This window comes from Symphalangus syndactylus, chromosome 4 (genome assembly GCF_028878055.3).
Source record: "Symphalangus syndactylus isolate Jambi chromosome 4, NHGRI_mSymSyn1-v2.1_pri, whole genome shotgun sequence".
NCBI lineage: Eukaryota > Metazoa > Chordata > Mammalia > Primates > Hylobatidae > Symphalangus > Symphalangus syndactylus.
In genome coordinates this window covers 37,799,237-37,815,261 of record NC_072426.2, presented here as the reverse complement: position 1 = coordinate 37,815,261, position 16,025 = coordinate 37,799,237, and the positions used below count along the sequence as shown (strand labels likewise).

Here is a 16,025-nt window from a genome sequence, read left to right as displayed (position 1 = left end):
CTGTATTTCCTCTGACCTGACTTCTAGTTTACATTTTTTTTTTTTTTTTTGAGACAGAGTCTCACTCCATCACCCAAGCTGGAGTGCAGTGGCTCTATCTTGGCCCACTGCAAACTCGACCTCTTGGGTTCAAGTAGTTCTCATGCCTCAGCCTCCTAAGTAGCTGGAATTATAGGTGCATGTCATCATGCCCAGCTAATTTTTGTATTTTTAGTAGAGATGGGGTTTCACCATATTGGCCATGCTGGTTTTTAACTCCTGGCCTCAAGTGATCCACCTGTCTCGGCCTCCCAAAGGGGTGAGATTACAGGCGTGAGCTACCACGGCTGGCCAGACTTCCAGTTTACTTACCCTTTTTATTGGTATCTGATAAACTTTTATCAGTTCATTGCTTTTTGAAAATATGTCTGTTAGTCTTTTATTTTTAGAAGCTCTGTGTAGTTCTTTTTCAATTTTACTTGCTCATTTGTTTCTAAACGTATTTCTGAACTTACCTTTATTTCGTTAAATATAAAGTACCTCAAGTTAGTCTGTGTTCAATCTGTATCTGCTAATTCCTATGTCTGAATTTTTTTTGTTTTCTGTCTTCGTTGGTTCTCAGTCACGTGACCTTGTTTCCTTGTGTTTATTTTTATTTATTTATTTTTATTCTTTCTTTATTTATTTATTTTTTGAGACAGAGTCTCACTGTCGCCCAGGCTAGAGTGCAGTGGCGTGATCTCAGCTCACTGCAGGCTCCGCCCCCTCCGGAGTTCACGCCATTCTCCTGCCTCAGCCTCCCGAGTAGCTGGGACTACAGGTGCCCGCCACCTCGCCTGGCTAATTTTTTGTATTTTTAGTGGAGACGGGGTTTCACCGTGTTAGCTAGGGTGGTCTCAATCTCCTGACCTCGTGATCCGCCCACCTCGGCCTCCCAAGGTGCTGGGATTACAGGCGTGAGCCCCCGGGCCCGGCTTGTGTTTATTTTTTTATTCTTGCCCCTCCTTACTAGGATGAGATGGTTAGGGGAGATTTTTGAGAATGATTTAGGTCTAGAATGGAGGTAGGTTTCTCTAGAGAGGATTTGCTGTTGTGTCTGCTGTATATCTGGGGAGATGGCACTGATGGCCTTGGACTACATTAAATTGAAAGCTTGAAGTTTTTTTTATCACTAAGATTATGTGAATGAATTTGTACTGGGACTGGTTTGTGGTTACAGCTTTCAAGGATTTTTTTTTTTTTTTTAAGCCATATTTGCTAGGTGCTAAACTAGCTTTCTTTGCAGACCTGTGAAGGTAAAAAGAGTTAGGGTAGGTTTACTTCTGGTACTCTCTTATCCCAATGAGTAGTTAGCCCTTTGTAGGTCTTGTTAGTCTTCTTTACATGAACAGACTGTGCTTTTATGTTCTATTTTTGTTTCCCCACAAGGCTCTATAAACTTGATTTTGTTTGTCCCCATTCAGCAAATGCTCTCAGGGTAAAAGAAGAAAAGTCTATATACTGTTCCAGCTGTTTTCATACGACAGTTTTGAAGTAAATGAAATTAATGTTGTCTAGGAATTATAATAGACCTCAAATTTGTTTTATACAAATTTAATACATATATTGGAATTATTCACATTAGATTATGATTGGTTGTAGTGTTAATGGTTATAGGCTGGGTGCAGTGGCTCACACCTCTAATCCCAGCACTTTGAGAGGCTGAGGCGGCTGGATCACCTGAGGTCAGGAGTTCAAGACCAGCCTAGCCAAAATTGTGAAACGTCTTCTCTACTATAAATACCAAAATTAGCTGGGCGTGGTGACAGGCGCCTGTAATCCCAGCTACTCAGGAGGCTGAGGCAGGAGAATTGCTGGAACCTGGGAGGCACAGGTTGCAGTGGGCCGAGATCGCACCACTGCATTCCAGCCTGGGTGACAGAGCGAGACTCCATCTCAAAAAAAAAAAAAAATTCTGTTTGTCAAGGCACAGTTCAGAGAAGAACAGAATCTGTATCAATGTTAATGTAATTAATATATATTGATGTATATTAAATATAATGATTGCTTACATATCTAGTCATAAATACAGCAGCAGAGCTGGGAGAAATATTTAATATATATAAAAATTTTGGGCCGGGCACAGTGGCTCACGCCTGTAATACCAGCACTTTGGGAGGCCAAGGAGGGTGGATCATGAGGTCAGGAGATCGATACCATCCTGGCTAACATGGTGGAACCCCGTCTCTGCTAAACAAATACAAAAAAATTAGCCGGGCATGGTGGCGGGCGCCTGTAGTCCTAGCTACTCGGCAGGCTGAGGCAGGAGAATGGCATGAACTTGGGAGGCAGAGCTTGCAGTGAGCTGAGATTGCACCACTGCACTCCAGCCTGGGCAATAGAGTGAGACTCCGTGTCAAAAAAAAAAAAAAAATTTTTTTTTTGGTTCTTCAACTCACTAGCTGTTTAATTATGGGTGACTGCTTAACTCCCCTGGAATTCTATTTTCATATCTCTACAAAGGAGAAAACAGTACCAACTTCATAGTAATGTTGTGAGTTTTAAATGTGTTTACCTATATAAAATCCTTCAATGAATTCATAGTATTTCTTGGCACTATTACTATGCAAAAGTTATTTGACTTTGAAAAATTAAAAAAAAGTTATTTCGAACAGTAGTTGGTATATTAATCAGCAATAAAATTGGCAGTATGATTATCATGACAATAGATCAATCAAAAAAGGATTTTAAAAATCTGAAAAAAACATAAACCCTTTAGTATGTATCTAATGATATTGGGTGAGAATAGCTTTTCCTACGTCTGCCACTCACAAACAAATAAATCCACGCACAAGTCGCTTATCTCATAAGTCAGGTCACCTTTTCTGCAAAATGGAGATAATAAGGATGTTACAGAAAAGTTAAGTATTTGGTTGTGAGATTTCATTGATAGAGAAATGAGAAAATCATTTTATATGAATAATAAATTAAAATCTTTTTTTGTCTTTTATAGGTATAAATTTTTATGACATCATAGGATGCTTGTCATATAGAAGTAATAAGTGCTTTACTTTTTAGTTACAAGCTTTCAAGACGGGGCAGAATGTCAAGAGTTTTTAAAAACCCTAAAGTTTTAAAAAATTTGTGTAGATTCTCTTTACCAGTTATCAATCTGTAGTGTCAGGTATCTGTCAGTTATTCTTTTAGTGAATTTACAGTATTACAAAATTCATCATTATTTTCCTCAATGCTATATTTTATCTATACCTAACTGTTTAGCACTTCCGGAAAACACTAGGTATTTTTACATGTCCATTCTTTTATTCATACTTCTCCCCCACCTATGAAGCCTTTTCACCTATTTCTGCTAATTAAATCCCTAAAAATCCCAGGTAACTCATATAGTTCCCGCATTTCAAGGATTCCATTGGTTGCAATCAGAGACTCCTCTTTGTGAGTCTAACGCTTTTTATAAAAAGTTTCAACATTTACATGAGGCCTTGAGATACAGTTATTGCTAATATATGCCTGGCTATCCTACTATTCTATAAGCACTTTGAGGACAGGGATTGATTATGTTTTATTTGTATTTTTTACTTCCTTTTCCCCAAGTGCTAGAGCACAATATCTTGAACATCATTGACACAGAGTGTATGAGAACGCAGAACTGGTATTGATAACTTCTGTTAACAGACTTTTGCTCCATACCAGGCATTGTGTAAAAACACTGTCTTAGTCGACTTGACATTGCTGTAAAATAAATACCTGAGACTGGGTAATTTACAAAGAAAAGAAGTTTTTTTGGCTCATGGTTGTGCAGACTGTAGAAGCATGATGCCAACATCTGCTTCTGGTGAGGGCTTCAGGGAGCTTCCGTTTATGGTGGAAGGCAAGGGAGGGCAGGCATCACATAGGGAGAGGGAAGGCTTTTTTTTTTTTTTTTTTTGAGACAGAGTCTCACTGTGTCACTCAGGCTGAAGTGCAATGGCGCGATCTCAGCTCACTGTAACCTCTGACTTCTGGATTCAAGTGATTCTCCTGCCTCTGCCTCCCAAGTAGCTAGGATTACAGGTGCCTGCCACCACGCCTGGCTAATTTTTGTATTTTTAGTAGAGACAGGGTTTCACCATGTTGGCCAGGCTGGTCTCAAACTCCTGACCTCAGGTGATCCACCCGCCTTGGCCTCCCAAAGTGCTGGGATTACAGGCATGAGCCACCGCCTAGACTCTCTTTAATGATCAGTTTTCCTGGGAACTAATAGAGTGAGAACTCACCCATTATCTTGAAAAGGACACCAAGCCATTCAAAGGATACGCCCCCATGACCCAAACACTTCCCATTAGACCCCACCTCTAACAATGGGGATCAAATTTCAATATGAGATTTGGAGAGGATAGACATCCAAACAGTATCAGTCACCTTCGTATGAATTTATCACAACATTCCTGAATCTTCGCAACATCCTTATTATCTCCATTTTGCAGATAAGGTGACTTGACTCATGAGATAAGCAACCTGCATATGGATTTACTGTTTGTAAGTGGCAGATCGATTAAGCTGTCCTGACCCAATGTCATTATATTTAACCAAGTAAACTATTTGTAGAAATGAATCATATGTCTGGATTATGTAAAGCTTTCTTGTTAGTCATGGGGTAAACTGAGAGCCAGTTTTAGTTCAGATAGCCAGTACATCTTCATAGTCTCATGGACTGGAGAGATGACTTTATCAATTCTCAGAGTTGACTCAGTGATACCTGCTTAAGATATCTGCCCTGGTCAAATGCCAGGACTTTTTGATGTCTTCATGACATTTGAATGCTTTTTTTTTTTTTTTGAGATGAAATCTCGCTCTGTCACCCAGGCTGGAGTGCAATGGCGTGATCCCAGCTCACTGCAACCTCTGCCTCCTGGTTTCAAGCGATCCTCCCACCTCAGCCTCCCAAGTAGCTGGGATTGCAAGCATGCACCACCACACCTGGCTAATTTTTGTATTTTTAGTAAGTAGAGATGGATTTCACCATGTTGTCCAGGCTGGTTTCAAACTCCTGACCTCAAGTGATCTGCCTGCCTTAGCCTTCCAAAATGCTGGGATTATAGGCATGATCTGTTGCACCCAGCGGTAATTTCTTTTGTTTTGAGATGGAGTCTTGCTCTGTTGCCTAGGCTGGAGGGCAGTGGTGCGATCTCAGCTCACTGCAACTTCCACCCCCTGGGTTCAAGAGATTCTCCTGCCTCAGCCGCCTGAGTAGCTGGGATTACAGGTGCCCACCACCACGCCTGGCTAATTTTTGTATTTTTAGTAGAGAAGGGGGGTTTCAGCATGTTGGCCAAGCTGGTCTTGAACTCCTGACCTCAGGTGATCCACTCATCTCAGCCTCCCAAAGTGCTGGGATTACAGGCATGTACCACTACGCCCGGCCTGTAATTTCTTTTTTTCTTTTTCTTTTTTTTTTTGAGATGGACTCTCACTCTGTCGCCTAGGCTGGAGTGCAGTGGCGCAGTCTTGGTTCACTGCAACTTCCACCTGCTGGGTTCAACAGTTCTCCTGCGTCAGCCTCCCAAGTAGCTGGGACTACAGGCGTGCGCCACCATGCCTGGCTAATTTTTTTTTTTGTATTTTTAGTAGAGTCGGGGTTTCACCATGCTGGGCAGGCTGGTCTGGAACTCCTGACCTTGTGATCCAACCGCCTCGGCCTCCCAAAGTGCTGGGATTACAGGCATGAGTCACCACGCCTGGCCTGTAATTTCTTTATTGAGAAATTTTTACAAGGAGGCATAAAGTTGGAGTTGACAGGAATTCAGACTTTTTTATACTTAAGGGATACATTTAATCCATCCCATGATTAAATTTGCAAACAGAAGAAAAATGCATGGAATAGTTGCTGAGTTTTAACCATTTCTAGTATTTTGTTTTGTTGTTTTATGCTAGGAATTGCTGACAGTTTATATGGTGTTTACCATTTTTGAAATATATTTTCTATATTCAGTTGTATTTTAGCTAGTAAATCTGAAAAGCTGCTATGGTGAAAATGGAAGTCTCTGATTTAAATTATATCTCTTGTAATTTGCATTTAAATCATAGGCAGTTTAAGCCTTGGAGTTGCTGTACTTTAAAGTGAACTTCTGGGGCCTCACGGAGGTTAAATGTTTTACTAGAGATAGGTGAGCAACCTCACCTAACTCCCACTAAGTCTCATTTTTCATTTATAGTTGTATAAATTATTAACATTTTCTTAATATAGCTTCACAAGCTGTTTGCTGGCAGCCTTGAAACGTAAATCTGCGAGAGATAGTGTATGTATATATAACATTTTAGTGTATGACTTTTTTAACCTTATATTTAGCATTTCTTCTGTGTTCTTGGTACTTTACGTGTAATATTATAACTATTAAATGTAATACTATCTCAATGAAATACAGATACAGAGTTGTACATGTGATTTTCTACTTTTATTTTGCAAATTAAGTGTAAAATGAGAAATATTACTTAATACATACGCTTGCATCTACTTGTATAAAAATAAGGGCACTCAAAAAGGCACTCAATTACTTAGGAAACCAATAATTTTGATTACCTTTATGGGTGTGTTTTCTGATGAGATGTCTTTGAGTGGGGAGATAGGGACAGGGTAGTGGGGGAAAGGGATAGAAAACACATTTATTTTGTTTCCAATTGAATATTTATGTATTGGGAAAAAACTTATATCAGAAATTAGATAAAAAATAATTATGTACCTGTATAAGACTACTCTTTTCGGGCTGGGCACGATGGCTCATGCTTGTAATCCCAGCATTTTGGGAGTCCGAGGCAGGCTAATCACTTGAGGTAGGAGTTAGAGACCAGCCTTGCCAACATGGTGAAACCCTGTCTCTACTAAAAATACAGAAATTAGCCAAGCATGGTGGCAGGTGCCTGTAATCTTTGCTACTTGGGAGGCTGAGACAGGAGAATCGCTTGAACTCGGGAGGTGAAGGTTGCAGTGAGCTGAGATCATGACACTGTACTCCAGCCTGGGTGACAGAGTGAGACTCCATCTCAAAAAAAAAAAAAAAAAAAAAAATTCTTTTCATTTGTTCTATACTGCAGAATAGTAAAAGCTCATTAAAAATGTCATCCCTGAGGGGCCAACTTTACTTCTGGTGTGAAAATATATATCATGGAGGGCCGGGGGTGTAGGGGGACCTAAGTCCTGAAATTTTAGGACTTTCACTTTTTCCCAAAACTGTATTACTCATTAGCAGATGAATTTTAAAACTGCCTTTTAAAATGATATTTTAGTTGTGCTAAATTATGGTATGACACTGAATGATACAATAAGTCTTAAAAATAGTAGCAAAGTAGATAGACCAATAGACTGTTAAAAGAAAAACTTTCAGACAAATTTTACAATTTAACGGAGCAAAGAAAAATGATTTACAAATTGGGTAGCCCTTAGAGCAGATTCAGAGAGGCTGTGGTACTGCTGCGTGGTCTTAGAGAATTTACGGACAGAAAAAGAAAAGTGATGTATAGAAAATGGAAGTATGAGGTACAGAAGTGAATTGGTTACAGTTTATTTGCTTTATTTGGCAAAATGAACATGGTTTGAACAGTTGGTTATTCATGAGTGGTTGAAGTATGGCTGCTGTGGTTGGCTGAGATTTAGCTATTGTTACAGAAGCATATTGCTAAGTGAGAATTTGCTTACCTAATAAGTTAGGTTGCAGTTCATACATACGAACCCAAGTATGCTTTAGGACTGTTTCAGGCCAGATTTTGATTTAACAAAACTAGTGTCACTCATAGGCTTTAGAGCTCCTCCTCTTCATTTATCTTATGTTTCCCCTTTTCGTGGCTTTATTTTAGTTGCTTCTCAGCTACTCAGGTAAATCTCTGTAACTTGTAGTATCTAATCACACTTTTAAAAAATGATTCATTTCCCAGTGAGCAGAGTAGCACACAGCTGTAGTCCCAGCTACTTGGGTGACTAAGGTAGGTGAATCTCTTGAGACCAGGAGTTCAAGGCTGTGGTGTTCTATAATTGCACCACTGCATTCCAGCCCGGGCGAGATAGTGAGACCCCATTTACTGATTATAAAATTTAAAAATATCTGCTGCGTGATTTGTGAAAAACACAGAAAGTCGTAAGGAGTAAAATAAATCTTTAATTTTTTTTAAAGTTAACCTCGGTTAAGAGTTGGGTCTGTTTCCTTTTATTCTGTATATACCTTTTTCCCTGTCTCCTTTAATTAGTACTGAGTTAAAGACCTTGCTTTACTTAGTACTTGAGTATGATTTCTGGGAAAAAAAATTACTGGTTTTATAAAAATGTATGTACACTGAAATTCATTTGTTTTACCATGTACAATTTTGTGAGTTTGGGCAAATTCATAGACTCAGGTAACCACTGCCACAATCAAGATACAAAATAGTTCTCTCACCTTAAAAATTTTCCTATACTGCCCCCTTGTAGTTGTCTCCCTACTCCTAAGCTCTGGCTAGTTTCTGCATTTTTCAGATCATTGTATAAATGTAATGATAAAGTATATAACCTTTCGAAGCTGGCTTCTTTCTTTCATTCATTAATTTTGAGATTCATTCATGCTGTTCCATAGATTGATAGTTTGTTTGTTTGTTTATTTATTTATTTATTTATTTATTTATTTTTGAGATGAATTCTTGCTCTTGTTCCCCAGGCTGCAGTGCAATGGCACGATCTTGGCTCACTGCAGCCTCCTGGTTTCAAGCGAATTTCCTTCCTTAGCTTCCCGAGTAGCTGGGATTACAGGTGCCTGCCACCACGCCCGGCTAATTTTTGTATCTTTAGTAGAGACAGGATTTCACCATGTTGGCCAGGCTGGTCTCGAACTCGTGACCTCAGGTGATCCGCCCGCCTTGGCCTCACAAAGTATTGGGATTACAGGCGTTAGCCACTGCACCCAGCCAGTTTGTTCCTTTTATTAATGAGTATTCTGTTGTATGGATATACCACGGTTAGATTATCCATTCACCCGCTGACAGATACTCATTCTACTTTTGAGTGATTTTGAATCATGCTCCTAAAAACATTCATATACAGATTTTTGTGTAAACATACATTTTTATTTTATTTGGGCAGATATCTAGGAGGGGCATTGCTGGATTGTATGGTAAGAATATATTTAATTTTATAAATAGCAGCTGCCAAACTGTTCTCCAGAGTAGCTGTACTATGTTTAATTCCCACTTGAAATATTTGAGAGGCCGGGCACAGTGGCTCACGCCTGTAATCCCAGCACTTTGGGAGGCCAAGGCAGGCAGATCACAAGGTCAGGAGATCGAGACCATCCTGGCTAACACGGTGAAACCCCATCTCTACTAAAAATATAAAAAATTAGCCGGATGTGGTGGCGGGCGCCTATAGTCCCAGCTGCTCAGGAGGCTGAGGCAGGAGAATGGCGTGAACCCGGGAGGCGGAGCTTGCAGTGAGCCAAGATCGTGCCACTGCACATTGTAGCCTGGGCGACAGTGCGAGACTCCACCTAAAAAAAAAAAAAAAAAAAAAGAGAGAAAGAAAGAAATGTTTCAGGGTTCCAGTTGATCTTCATCCTCACCAGAACTTGGTATTATTAGGGTTGACTTTTATTTTTTATAGGCATACTGTTAGATATGTAGTGGTACGGCATTGCTTTAATTTTTTTTTCCTTGTGGTGATAGGTGTTGAATACTATTGGTGAACTTTTTTACCGTCTGTTTTTTTTTTTTTTGGAGACATGCTTGTTTAAATCATTTTTTGTTGTTTTTCTTATTTTTAAGTTGTAATGGTTTCTTTTCAACTTTGAATATATGTCCTCTTGCAGATACATGGCCTTCTACCAGTCTGTAGCAAAGGATCTTAATTATTATGAAGTTTATGTTTTTATTTCTTTCATGGGTCAGATTTTGGTGTCATACTTAAGAACTCAGTGCTGTGATCACAAAGGTTTTTTTCAGTTCTCTTTTACAAATAGCCATGCATCACTTAATGGAGGATATACATTCTGAGAAATGTGTCCTTAGGTGATTTCTTTGTTGTGTGAACACCACAGAGTGTTCTTACACAAACCAAGATGGTTTGCCTACTATATACTTAGGCTATATGGTATGGCCTGTTGTTTTGAGGCTACAAACCTGTATAACATGTTATTGTACTGAATATTTTAGGCAATTGTAACACAGTGGTAAGTATTTGTGTATCTAAACATAGAAAAGGTACAAAAAAATATGATATAAAAGGTAAAGGAAATACTATACAGATTACTTACCATGAATGGAGCTTGCAAGACTGGAAGTTGCTGTAGGCATGTCAGTGAATGAGTGGGAAGAGAATGTGAAGGCCTAGAATGTTACTGTACACTACCGTAGACTTTATAAATGCTGTGTACCTAGGCTATGCTATATTTGTTTTGTTTGGTTTTGTTTCATGAGACAGGGTCTCTATCTGCTACCCGGGCTGGAGTGTAGTGTTGCTGTCTTGGCTCACTGCATGCTTGACCTCCCGGGCCCAAGTGATCCTCTCACCTCAGCCTCCCAAGTAACTGGGAGTACAGGCACACACCATCACACCTGGCTAATTTTTGTAATTTTTTAGAGATAGGGTTTTGCCACGTTACCCAGGCTGGTCTTGAACTGCTGAGCTCCAGTGATCCACCCACCTCAGCCCCCCAAAGTTATGGGATTACAGTCGTGAGCCATTGTGCCTGGCCCACGAAATTTATTTTTTTAAAAATAATTACAGTACAGTGTTGTAATGGCTGTGCAGTGTCACAAGATAGGAATTTTTCAGCTCCATTGTAATTTTATGGCACTGCCTTCATATGTGGTCCGTTGTTGACTGAAATGTCATTATTCAGCACATGACTGTACTTTAGTTTCACATTCTACATTCAAGCTAAGATGATCAGAGTAGAAGCAGCGATGTAAGGTATATATGTTGACAAAATCTTTTTATGTATATATTGTCTGTATGTGTATGTGCTTTATTAATGATACCAGAAAAACAAATGAAGTCACCAGCCAACCTAGGCTATATGTACTTCATTAGTCCATGTGTTAGCATAAATTAAAATCTGTTTTTTGTTTTTTTTTTTTTGAGATGGAGTTTCACTCTTGTCACCCAGGCTGAAATGTAATGGTATGATCTTGGCTCATTGTGTCCTCCACTTTCTGGGCTCAAGCAATTCTCCTGCGTTAGCCTCCCGAGGAGCTGGGACTACAGGTGTGTGCCACCATGCCCAGCCAATTTAAAAAAAATTTTTTTGCAGAGACAGGATTTTGCCATGTTGTCCAGGCTGGTCTTTAATTCCTGAGCTCAAGCGGTCTTCCTATCTTGGCCTCCCAAAGTGCTGGGATTGCAGACGTGAGCCACTGTGCCTGGCCAAAATCAGTCATTTTTTTTAATGCACGTCGAGTATCTTTATCCACAATGCTTGGGGCTGGAAGTGTTTTGGATTTTGGATTTTTTCAGGTTTTGGAATATTTTAATATACTTGAGATATCTTGGGGAGGTGACCCAAGTCTAAACACAAAATTTGTTTATATTTTATATACACCTTATATACATAGCCTGAAGGTAATTTTAAATAATATTTTAAATAATTGTGTGCATTAAACAAAGTTCGTGTACGTTAGAAAGCAAAATTATTACTATTGCAGCCACTCATGTGGACAGTCATGGTTATCACCATTTTTGAATCTGAAATTATATGCTATTGATAAGTAATCATTTTCTTCTATTTATTCACACATAACTACTGAACAGTAAAAATATGAAATATCATTAGTACAGTGAAGAAATAATGTGTTCACTGCAACTAATCAGCACAGTAGCATTACCAATTGAATACCTGTATCAGATATTAACAGCAACAACAGACAACAGGCTTTCAGTCTCCACCTCTGATGCTGTGTTTTGATTAAAAGGTTACTGTACATTGTATTTCTTTTAGGTGAGAAGAAAGCTTAGAAGCATTTGAGGAACCAGGAAGTGGGTCCTCTAGTGATGAGGAGGTATTCTGCTAGATGGCTTTTTAAAATGTTTTCCCCAGTGTCATCTGCCTCATTAACAATGGTTTTTGTCTTAGAGGTCTCTCTTTGATTTTATAAACTGACATGATTTCTTGTTTTGTTATGAATGCACAATGCTTTAGTCCTTCAGTAAGCCCATCACATATTTTTACCTTGTCATACATAGGCATCTTTTCCTGCAGTGTTTAACAATGTCATCTTCATTGTCACTTATTATGATCACTTTGACTCAGAACCATTTTGGCTATTTCACTATTTGTTAATGAATGAACAAATGGAATATCATTATCAGTGTCAAAGTCTTCTTCGTTATCTACTTCCCTTAGCTTACTGATGGACTGTGATGGAATTTTTTTTGCCTATGTAAGGTTGGAAACTTTTTTCTCACTTGACATGCAGAATTCTTCAAAGTCACCATTTGTTCACCGTCATCACTGAATATAGTCACAGGCACGCATAACTGCATCACTAGTAACTGTGTTCAGAGCGCTGGCAACAGCATATGTGGCATCTTCACCTTTTCTGAAAATCTTCCACACCTACAGTTCTGTTTTACTGCTGTTAGCATGTCATTCAAGAAAGTTTGTTTATATTTATTCGTTATTGATCTAAGGATACCCTGGTCACATGGCTGAATTAATGAAGTCACATTTGGGGGAAAGTACATGACATGAACGTTATTTTTAATGAGAATTTCAGCTGAAGGACAATTAGAACAGTTGTCAAGGAATAAGAAAATCTTGCAATCATCATTCTGTCCAGCTTCTCTGCAGTGAACATGAGCTACTGATACAGAATGTTTGTGAAACCAATCAAAAAAGATGTCCCAGGCCGGGCGCGGTGACTCACACCTGTAATCCCAGTACTTTGGGAGGCTGAGACAGGCAGATCACCTGAGGTCAGGAGTTTGAGACCAGCCTCAACATGGGGAAACTCCGTCTCTACTAAAAATACAAAATTAGCCGGGCATAGTGGTGCATGCCTGTAATCTCAGCTACTTGGGAGACTGAGGCAGGAGAATTGCTTGAACCTGGGAGGCGGAGGTTGCGGTGAGCCGAGATCGAGCCATTGCACTCCAGCCTGAGCAACAAGAGCGAAACTCCATCTCAACAACAACAACAACAAAAAAAAAAAAAAAAAAAAAAAGATGTCCCTGGTGACCCATGCCTTTTCATTAGCTTAATATGGGCTGGTAAGAAATTCACTCCTTCAAAACAGGGAGGACACAAGCTTTTGCCTATCATAGGAGGTGTACATTTATGTATGCATATTGTATTAACGTATCCCAACACAGTTATTCTGTCCTTGGCATCCTTGATTCCTATAGAGGCTGTCTCATCAGCTGTAGTCAGTGTCTTTCTAGGGCAATAACGCCACAACATTGATGTTTCATCAGTATTATAGATTTGTTCTGGCGTCAGATTTTCATAAACAATGACCTTGGCAAATTTGTCAATGAATTTCTCTACTGCTTCATGATCAGCAGATGCTTTATCACCACAAACCTTTAAAAATGCAATGCTGTGCCTTTTCATAAATTTGTGCAACCCACCTATTGAATATTTATAGTTCCCTTCAGTTTTTCAGCTCATCCTGATGGATATTTGCTTGTGTCATGATCAGAATACCATTAAGTGTCATTTGTTCACTGTGACACTGCTGGATTCATTCTTTTAATACACAGTTGAGATCTTCATTTTTAGCTTTGCACAGCATTTCTCACTAACTTCTGTTGATCAATTTCAGCATGTAACTATCTTTTGTTTCTTCTTTTTTTTTTTTAAGACGGAGTCTTGCTCTTGTCACCCAGGCTGGAGTGCAGTGGCGCGGTTTCAACTCACTGCAACCTCCATCTCCTGGGTTCAAGCGATTCTCCTGCCTCAGCCTCCCAAGTAGCTGGGATTTCAGGTGCCTGCCACCATGCCCAGCTAATTTTTGTATTTTTAGTAGAGATGGGGCTTCATGTTGGCCAGGCTAGTCTCAAACTCCTGACCTCAGATGATCCACCTGCCTTGGCCTCCCAAAGTGCTGGGATTATAGGCGTGAGCCACTGCGCCTGGCCTATCCTTTTGTTTCTTCACATTATATTAATATATGGTGGTCATGCCAGCACCATACTGTTTTGTAAGACATGTTACAGTTACACTGCTGTCCAGTTTCTCTAACAACTTGACTTTCTGTGATATAAACATAAATGCCTTCTCTTTTTTTAATAACTGTTACCGATAGGAATATCTGAAGGACTTGTTGACATTTTCAATAGTATCTTTACACCACAGAGCAGAGAATAAGTAAAAAAACAAAAACCACACACACACAGTGAGCAATGCACATAGGTCTTGGCTCCGTGTGGAGCCTGCCATTGTCATGTCCTGCCTGTGTATGTGCCATTTTGGCCAATTTTATGTGCACACATGTGTGGGGTAATCTGGGCATATTCAGAAAAGATATATTGCAGCTAAAGGGGGCTGAGACGGTCTTTTTTTCCCTTAGAGTTGCTGAATAAACTGTGTGTTGTATGCCTGCATTTTGTCTGTGAACTGTCACATGAGGTCAGGTGTGGAAATTTCCCCTTGTGGTGTCATTTTGGTGCTCAGATATCAGATTTTCAGATTAGGGATGCCGAACCTATATATGTGTAATTTACTTATTATTTATTTGTTTATTGAAATGAAGTCTCGCTCTGTCACCCAGGCTGGAGTGCAGTGGTGCTATCTCAGCTCACTGCAACCTCCGCCTCCTGGGTTCAAGCATTTCTCCTGCCTCAGCCTCTCAAGTAGCTGGGACTACAGGGACTACAGGTGCATGCCTGTAATGAGAATTTCAGCTGAAGGATAATTAGAACAGTTGTCAAGGAATAAGAAAATCTTGCAGTCATCATTCAGTCCAGCTTCTCTGCAGTGAACATGAGCTACTGGTACAAAATGTTTGTGAGACCACATCCGGCTAATTTTTGTATTTTTAGTAGAGATGTAGTTTCACTATGTTGTGCAGGCTGGTCTCGAACTCCTGACCTCAAGTGATCCACCTACCTTGACCTCCCGAAGTGCTAGGATTATAGGCGCGAGCCACTACGCCTGGCCTACATGTAATGTTTTTTTAAAAATTAGAGATGGTGGTCTCACTATGTTGCCCAGGCTGGTCTTGAACTCCCTGACTCAAGCGATCCTCCCATCTCTGCCTCTGAAAGTGCTGGGATTACAGGTGTGAGCCAGCACACCTGGCCTCAATCTATATACTTGATGTATTTCTTGTTTTTGCATCTGCTCTAGTCATTATCTCAGCCTGCAATGTATTTTTTTCATTCCTTCACCATTTTCTCATACCGTGTATATGCAAGTGTTATTTTTTCAAGGTTTAGTTGAAGCTCTATTTTTTTTTTTATCACCCTCACTTTTCTTGATCTTATGTCTAAGAATGAGAAATGGTTTAAAGAAAAATACAGGATATAGCTAGTATATAATTGCTTACAGCACTGTTTCCTAAGATGTCTGTATTTGCCTTAGTGCAGTAAGTCTCTTCAGTGAATCTCTTATTTTGTCCTTTACATTGGTGTATACAGTACCATCCTCTCCCTGTTGGGCTGGCTAGATCTATTAGGCAGGTGGTAAAGTGGTATATGTATCAGCTTATAGAATGGTAATGGAAATATATTTTTTGTTTTTTTACCATAAGCAAGGGGCCTTTATTGGGATGAAGAAAACATATTTGCTTATTCTCACATCTTCATAAAGTGAAACAATAATCTTTCGTACTACACAAGATGAAGAATTAAACTAAAGGCTGGGCGCAGTGACTCACGACACCCGTAATCCCACACTTTGGGAGGCTGAGGTGGGTGGATCACCTGAGGTCAAGAGTTCAAGACCAACATGGAGTAAACCCCGTCTCTACTAAAAACACAAAATTAGCTGGGCATGGTGGCACATGCCTGTAATCCCAGCTACTCTGGAGGCTGAGGCAGGAGAATCGCTTGAATGCAGGAGGCAGAGGTTGCGGTGAGCTGAGATTGCACCATTGCACTTCAGCCTGGGTAACAA

At 39.8% G+C, this 16,025-nt stretch overlaps 1 protein-coding gene across 2 annotated transcripts in view; it reads left to right on the top strand.

Moving 5' to 3' along the window:
- JMJD1C (jumonji domain containing 1C) overlaps nucleotides 1-16,025 on the top strand; it is a 369,469-nt gene that overhangs the window by 175,056 nt on the left and 178,388 nt on the right. The window lies entirely within an intron of this gene.